Genomic DNA, 9,111 nt, shown 5'->3' with positions numbered 1-9,111 from the left:
TCATATTTTTAATATTTACCGCCCAATTATAGTACATAAAGTTAGGGAGCGCTAGACCACCCATCTCTTTTGGTTTACTAAGGTGTGCTCTTTGTATTCTGTGGGATTTATAATCCCATATAAAGTTTGTGATGTCTGAGTCTAATTTTTAGAAGAAAGATTTTGGAAGATATATTGGAATTGATTGAAATAAATATAGGATTTGTGGTAAAAAGATCATTTTTATAGCATTTATTCGACCTATTAAAGACATCGGCAGCGTTTTCCAGAATTTAATTAGATTGGTTAATTTCTTAAGTAAGGGGCTATAATTAGCATTAAACATACCGTGATAATTTCTAGTGATTTCAATTCCTAAGTATTTAATTTTTTCTGTGGCTATTTTAAAGGGGAATTTCAAAAGACGTGTTGAGTCTTTCGGTTTTATCGACATAATTTCACTTTTGTTCCAGTTTATTCCGTATCCTGAGAAAGATCCGAAGTCCTCAATTCGGTTTAATATCTTTGGTATACTGATTTGGGATTTTGTGATATACAGTAGTACATCGTCTGCGTATAAGGATATTTTGTTATTTGAATGTTTTGTATTATAACCGTAGATGTCAGGATGTGTTCTCATTTTTTCAGCTAAAGGTTCAATTACCAGAGCAAATAATAGCGGTGATAATGAACACCCTTGTCTATTGCCCCTTGATAATTGGAATTTCGTAGATAGTATACTATTAGTTAATATTCTAGCCGTGGGTTTGTTGTATAATAATTTTATCCATGCGATGAAGTTCTCTCCCATTTGACATTTTTGCAAGACTTTAAACATATAATCCCATTCTACTTGATCAAACGCTTTTTCTGCGTCCAATGAAATGATAGATAACTTGTTCTTGAGATTTGTGAGAGTGCATTATGTTAAGCAGACGTCTCAGGTTATTAAATGAGTGTCTCTTAGGTATAAATCCCGTCTGATCCATATTCATTAATTTACTGACATATTGACTTAGTCTTCTAGCTAGTATTTTCGCTAATATTTTTTGATCCGTATTTAACAAAGCAATAGCTCTGTATGATCCTGGTTCTTATATATATTTATCTTTTTTAAGTATTAGTGTGATCGTTGATTCTGCTAGTGTTTCAGGTAAGGTTTGTTCTTTAAAAGCGAATGTATACATTTTCTGTAGACGTGGGGTCACTGTGTCGTAAAAACATTTATAAAATTAATTACTGAATCCGTCTGGTCCTGGTGTTTTTCCATTCTTAAGTGAGTTTTTTGTGTCTTCTATTTCCTTAGCTGTAATTTGTGCTCCCAGTTCCTCTTGTTCCTTCAGTTCTAGTTTTGGAAGGTTACAATCGTTCACAAATTCTGAAACTTTATTATTGTCTATTAGCGTTTTCGATGTGTATAAATTCTTATAATATTGAGCAAATCTTTTATTGATATCATTAGGTAGTGTTAATAATTCCCCATGATCTTTTTCCCGTTTTTTCAGTTGGCGTGCAAAAAGTTTATGGGGTTTATCCCCAAATTCAAAACGTTCTTGTTTTGTAATTTGGAATAATCTTATAATCTTCTCTGATAATAATTTATTTAGCTTAAATTTCAGTATTAAAATTTTATTATGTTTATCCATAGTTGGATCTTTAGCATTATCTATATCTAGTTGTCTGATTTGTTCTTCTAATTGTCTTTGTTCATTTTTATTCTTTTTGTTTTGAAAAGCTTGATATGAGAGAATGATTCCTCTAATAAATGCTTTGAAGGATTCCCATAATAAAGTAGGCGAAATATCTGGTGTATCATTTATCTCAAAAAATAGATCCATTTGTTTTTTTAGATATATACTCCCTTGTGGGTCTTTCAAAATTTGCGAGTTAAACCTCCAGAACGATTTGTTCGTAGAGATTCCTTCCAGTTTTAAAACAAAAGTTAGCGGGGAATTATCTGAAATCGTATTGGTGTGGTACTTAGGGTTAAGAGTATAAGGAATTAGTTTTGAATCCACTAGGAAATAGTCTATACGTGAGTATGTTTTATGTACCATTGAATAAAATGAGTATTCCCTTCCAGTCGTGTTCGTGATCCTCCAAACGTCTGCTATATTTGTATTTTTTATATATGTATTTAAGAGTTCACTAGTTTTAAATTTCATATTACCTCTTTGTTTTTGCATCGATTTATCTAAGTACGGATCTAAAGCACAGTTGAAGTCTCCTCCAATTATAACATTTTGGTAGTTAAATTCTGCGATTTTATTCAGGATTTTATTAAAAAATTGAGGATTATCAAAATTGGGCGCATATATGTTTACCAAGGTGATTTGCGTAGCATAAATCTCTCCTGTGACTGTAAGGTATCTCCCTTCCTTATCTGATATAATATTATTTGATTTGAATGGTACAGGTGCACAACCTTTTATCCGACGATCCAGATAACGAAAACCTCCGAATAGCGACATTTTTTCGGTCCTTGAAGAAAGGTCCTTGAAAACGTTCACCGAGGGCGGCCCGCAGAGGTGACAGCGGAACCTCCGGTCGGTCCTCGAAGAAAGGGGAACTAAATCCCCATTCATAAAAGAGAAGATGAGGGTATATTGCGCGGGAGGGTTAATAATTGACAATATGCTGCTACCTGCCAGCTGCGTTAAAAAGTTCCTACGGTAGACTCACGATACACAGTGTATCGTGAGTCTTGCTTGGGAACCTTTTAACTCAGCGTGCAGGCAGCAGCAGATTGTCGCTCCCTTCAGTTTCACCCCACCTACACCCCTCTGCTTCCCGGCCATGTGTGTGACCCCTTCCCTCCCCTCTCCAGCTCCCCGCTCATTGCACCGGCGCGGGGGCTTTGCACTGTCTTCACGTCGGCGATGGCAGCCAGCAGGTCAGTGCCAGTCACCGGAGACGTCAGGATCAATTGGACCTCGACCACCAGGCCCACCGCAAGCACGGAGAACCCAGAGACCCACAGCCAACAGCAGCCCAGCCCAGCCCCGCTCCAACTACAGAGGAACCTGGGTTGCGGATGACGGGGCGCAGCTCGGGGTGTCGTAGGGGCCCATCGGGGAGCGGGTTCCTGTTGGTCCTGACGTATCCGGCCACCTGCTATCCGCCGGGAACTGTACCGCCCTTGCAGGAGAGTGGGGTTGTTTGCAGTTGCAGAGGGAGGGGGCAAGGGCGGTACAGTTCCCTGTCTCAGCTCCAGTCCAGGGGGGTGGCCGGAGACGTCAGGACCAACGGGACAGCGACCCCCAGGCCCACTGCAAGCACGGAGATCCCAGAGACCCACAGCCAGCAGCAACTCCAGCCCAGCCCCGCTCCAACTCCAGAGGAACACGTAGGGGCAGAAGCTGATGGTGTGCAAGGTGTTCTTGGGGTGGCGCAGCTCGGGCTGTGGGCAAACTGCCACGTCGCCATAGCGGCCCATCGGGGAGCGGATTCCTCTGAAGTTGGAGGGGGAGGGGGGTATTGTGCTGTTTGATCGCCCCCTGCTATCCCAGGGACAGGGAGACACAGCGGCGTTTTAGACTGGTGGGCAATCACTTCCAAAGTTCTGCCCACACAGTCAGTACACCTCTCCTACACTGCATTTCATACAAACATTTATTCTGCATGAAAAAAAACGACATTGAAGACTCAAACTCGCGACCGAGTAACTGCCGGGATCAAGGCGCAAACTCGCGACCTTGCGGATATGAGCCGAACACTGTACCACTGAGCCAGCCATTAAAGTCTACGCTAAAAAAATTCCATTCCCAAGACCGACAAATTCTGAATTACGAAAAGTGTCTGGTCCCAAGGCTGTCGGATAAAAGGTTGTGCACCTGTATTCCTTTGCGAATAATAATTGCGGTGCCTCTGGATTTCGATGTGTATGAGGAGTGAAATGTTTGACCTATCTATTTCGCCCTCAATCTCATCTGGTCTTGATGTTTAAGGTGCGTTTCTTGTAGAAAAGAAATGTCCGTGTTATATGATTTCAACTGAGCTAGTATTTTGCCCCTTTTAATTGGTTCATTAATACCCCTTATATTCCAGCTACATAGTGTGATTCCTCCCATTTTCTTTTGTTTATCATCTTGCATTTTCTCTGATTTTAGTACCTTTATTTATTATGTTTATGAGGTGCATCCGTACCTCAGGACTCTGGATAGTTGGGGGGCGTTTATATTATTAACTTCCTTGGTAGATCCCTTTTGCGATTTTCCTTGAAAAAAAAAACACATAATAATGACATATTGTGATAAAAAAAAAAATTTGACAGATAAAATTACAGTGTCTGAAATGTTCGACACTGTAATGCGTGTCCCACACATCTGTGGGGTCCGACATTTGTTCGACTTCCGAAATTGATGATGTTCTACTGTTAGCTCCGCTCTTTTTAATATTCTGTCCCTTAGAAGGCGGTGCCATTTCAAATTCAGCTAAATTTCACCCGTTACATTATCTATATCTGTATATATATATTTCATTCAGCCAGTATCCGATCTGTGTTCAGCTACTGTGAAATGTATTTATCTAACACTTTCATCTACTAATTATTTATAGTTAGTTATATCTTTGATAAAAGTAAGCTGTTAGCTGTAAGGGTTAACCAGAAACAGGCTCCTGGAATTATGCCAGGTGCCTGAGTCTTCTCCCTTCTTCACACAAACTAAATATCACTTATCCTTTCAATATTATGCTTTCAATCTATGCCACTGCAATCTCCAAGCACGGGGGAAATGGCTGCCCATTCCTATGTCCACCCCCGCAGTCATCGCAACAGTTAAACAAGTTTTCCAACATCGAGCACTAGCATATTCAATTGCGAACATTAAAAGCTACAGTTATAATGGTGCATGAAGCAGGTCAATTCATGACTCATAGTTTCTGGTTGGCTTTCAGAATGATATAACATTAAAATGTACAGACGCAGAATTGAACTACAAATTATGTTGACATATGCACTACGCCTCGCGTGTATGTGAAAACAGTATGAGCATCTCTAGATCAAAATGGCGAGAACTCCCCACAGAGTGACATTTTGATATGATTTTCAAGAAAGAATAATGTCAATGGACTAATAGGAAACAGATAATCAGAATAAAACAGCTCTATAAGCAAAACTAACCATGTACAGATTTGTGTAGGAAGGAACTGCAGATGCTGGTTTACACCAAAGATAGACACAAACTACTGGGAGTATCTCAGCGGGACAGGCGTCATTTCTGGAGAGAATAAATGGGTGATGCTTTGGGTTGAGACCCTTCTTCAGACTCTTTAGCCTGGGCAGATTTGGCTGCTCCTTATATCTCTTTTGAAAAATTCTTTGGGAATGTTTGTGTAATTCCAACATCTTTCCACCTGACCTACAGGATAATGATGTATTGAAGTTAATAGGCAACTGGGTTCTATTCAACTATCCTTCGTTTTAACATTAACTCTTTTTGAATGCCCTTTTGATATACAAACATAAGTAAATGAGAGGCTTGTAAAATACTGTTCATCCCATGCCCTGAGGGATGACATTTTACTGCTTAGCTCTTTCTCGCTCTCTTATCTTCCACTCGCTCGGCTTCCATCCACCTTCTATACAAGGCAGCCACATTCACTGCACCTCTTCTCACAGAACAAAAAGCAGAAAAAAGATCCCAGACAGATGAAGACAATGCACTCTGTAAAATCCCTCACCAATATCCTGCGGAGAGTAAAACCAACCCAGGGAATCACGGAAGGTGAATTCTCCATAAAGTCATTTCATTCTTTATGATGCATTTTGAGCCTCTTTGAAAACAGAATGTCCTACGACCTTGATTCAACAGTACTAGGTATTTACTTTAACAATGCCTCACAGGCTCACAATCTTTATCACCAAGCTGGACAAGAGTAGCAGGCACACGTAAGTAACATGTAAGGAAGTTCTAGAATATTCCAGATTATTTACAGAGGTTTTCAAGACAGGCTGATGTGCATCTGGGAGCGTAACGCATGGCCCTCCGAAGGGGGGGGGGGGGTGCGTTGGGTGCAACTGCACCGCCCTCTTTTTCCCCAGAGTAAGAAAGAATCCCCAGGAAAAAAAAAAGAAAAAAAAGAGCGCAATCAGCCTTTCCACTTTGTCGGAAATCGCCCGGAATTCTGGTTCCGGCCGCTGGGTAATTCAGGAGAAAAAATTGCGCTCATCCGCACCTGCGCAGTTGGGGAAGCGACGCAAAATGACGCCGTCTCACCGCGCGTACGCAGTGGGCCTGGGCGGGATCAGACTGCCATTTGTGCTTCACACGTTGAGATCGATGCCTCGCGTCTACTCCAGGTAAGTAGTGAACCTTTTTGCAGCATATCTTTAATATAATTTGAATATGACAAAAATTTGCATGTTTTCAGGGTCATCATGGATGTGTCCGCAGTAATGCAGCAGTTCATTGATGATGTTGCTGCTGAGGGGGCAAATATGCGTCAAGCCGATAGCCTAATAGTTAAAGAGTTAAAAGATAGCCTAATCGATAAAGAGCTGAGAAGAAGAATCAGAGCTGCCAAAGAAAGGTACTCTGAGACGTTGAGGAGCAAGTTCTCAGCTAGTGACTCTTCTTCAGTTTGGAAGGGCATGCAAGAAATCACCAGCTATAAGAGTAAAGCCCCCGCTCTTTGGACAATCGTCAGCTGACGAACGGCCTGAATGCGTTTTACTGCAGGTTTGAAAATCAGAAACATAACCCTGAAACCCCCTCCCCAACAAACACAGCTAGAACCCAGTCTGCAAAGAATGGACCCTGCACCCTCTCCTTCCCATTCACCACCTCACACCGCCTACTTAAGGCAAGACTCCAGTATGAAAAGAATGGACCCTTTCCCACCCCAACCAACACTTCACACCCACTCACAGCCTTGACCTCAGTCTGCAAAGACTGGGCCCTCCTACACCCACCCCACTCCAATCACCACTTCACACCAAATTACTCATTTTTAACCAGTCCCAGCCAAGATGTACTGTCCCTGCCTTCTTCAAAGTCTCCACTATTGTCCCTGTACCCAAAAAGGCAAGGATTACTGGTCTTAATGACTACAGGTTTGTCACACTGACCTCTATCACAATCCCTCTGCTGGACCCTCTGCATTTTGCATTTTGGGCCAATAGATCTGTGGATGACGCAGTGAGTCTGGGCCTGCACTTCATCCTCCAGCATCTAGACCACCAGTGGACCTATGCGAGGATTTTGTTTGTTGATTTTAGCTCTGCATTCAACATCATTGTGCCAGAGCTACTACGCTCCAAACTTTCTGAGTTGACTGTGCCTGAACCCCTCTGTCGGTGGATCACCAGCTTTCTGACAGACAGGTAGCAGTATGTGAGGCGGGAAAGCATATCTCAGACCCGCAAACGTTCAGCATAGGTGCACCGCAAGATGCGTACTCTCTCCTCTCCTCTCGCCACACCAATGACTGCACCTCCACAGACACCTCTGTCAAGCTTCTCAAGTTTGTGGATGACACAACCCTGATTGGACTGATCCAGGATGGGGATTTCTGTACTCTTTTCAGTTTGACTTCTTTCCTATAACATGGTGCCCAGAACTGAACACAATATTCTAAATGCGTTCTCACCAACGTCTTATACAACTGCAACATGACCTCCCAACTTCTATACTCAATACTCTGACTGATGAAGGCCAAAGTGACAAAATACTTTTTGACCACCTGATATACCTGCGACTCAACCTTCAAGGAACCATGCAACCATCAACCATTCCTCTGCCCACCTGGTTAATTGATCCAGATTCTGCTGCAATCTTTCACAACCATCTTCACTATTTGAAAATCCACTCACTTCTGTTTCATCAGCAAACTTGCTAATCTTGCCCTGTTCTGGAGTAACTCAGCGGGTCAGGCTGAGTATAGAAGTTGGGAGGTCATGTTGCAGTTGCATAAGAAGTTGGTGAACAACAATTTCAACAATTACAACTGAAATATAACTTGAAAAATAATCAATATTTTAAATATCTTCAAATCCGTGATTATCTGAAAAAATATACAAAAGACTATTATAGTATGCCCCCAGACTTATTAGATGAAGCCATGAAGATAAAGGCTGAATCAGCAAATCTAATATCATACTTATATAATATTATATTGAATATAGAAATACCTTCAACAGATAATATTAGAAGAGATTGGAAACAAGAATTAGCTATAAAAATTTCAAAAGAGAGCTGGGATAAACACTTATTATATGTGCATAAATGCTCGATCAAAGTACGACATACTCTAATCCAATATAAAACATTACACAGACTATATTATTCAAAAACTAAAATAAATAAACTCTTCCCCAATGTCTCACCCATTTGTGATAAATGTCAGGTACAAGAAGCTAACATAGCGCACTCTTTTGTTTTCTGTATAAAAATCCAAAAATTCTGGAACGAAATATTTGAAATCTTTACAAAATTATTTAAAACAAAACTTCTACCCAGAGTAGAATGGATCATTTTTGGAATATCGGAAGGTAACCCTGAATTAAATATGTTTCAAAAGAACTACTTAATTATGGGCTAATAATCGGAAAAAAAGCTTATACTTAAATTTTGGAAAAATGTTCCATTTACCAACAACAAAAATGTGGATTTCAAACATGTTCGAAACATTACACTTGGAAGAGATGAGACTCCTCCTAGCAGTTCTTTTTTCCTTTTTTCCAATAGAGCGACTGTTTTTCTTTTCTTTCTAGGGTCTTATTTCTTTTCTTTGCTTCCTTCTCTAATTCCTTCCCTAAGGGATTCTCTTCTCCCAACACTTTCCTGCACCTTCACGATTCTTGCTTACTTTCCTTACTTCTTTTATTTCTTTCTCTTTTAAAGCTCAAAAAATGAAGTGGTACAACATAATGTAATAAGATATATGCGATGTATTAATGTGATTTACTGTACTGCTAATAAAAATAAAATAAAAACAAAAAAAAAAAAAGAAGTTGGTGAGGCCGCATTCAGAGTATTATATTCAGTTCTGGGCACCATGTTATAGGAAAGATGTCATCAAACTGGAAAGGGTACAGTGAAGATTTACGAGGATGTTGCCAGGACTGGAGGGCCAGCACTAAAGGGAGAGGTTGAGTAGGCTGGGACCCTATTTCATGGAGCACAGGAGGAT

Source organism: Leucoraja erinacea, chromosome 47 (assembly GCF_028641065.1).
Source record: "Leucoraja erinacea ecotype New England chromosome 47, Leri_hhj_1, whole genome shotgun sequence".
Classification (NCBI taxonomy): Eukaryota; Metazoa; Chordata; class Chondrichthyes; order Rajiformes; family Rajidae; genus Leucoraja; species Leucoraja erinaceus.
This window is presented reverse-complemented; position numbering follows the sequence as displayed.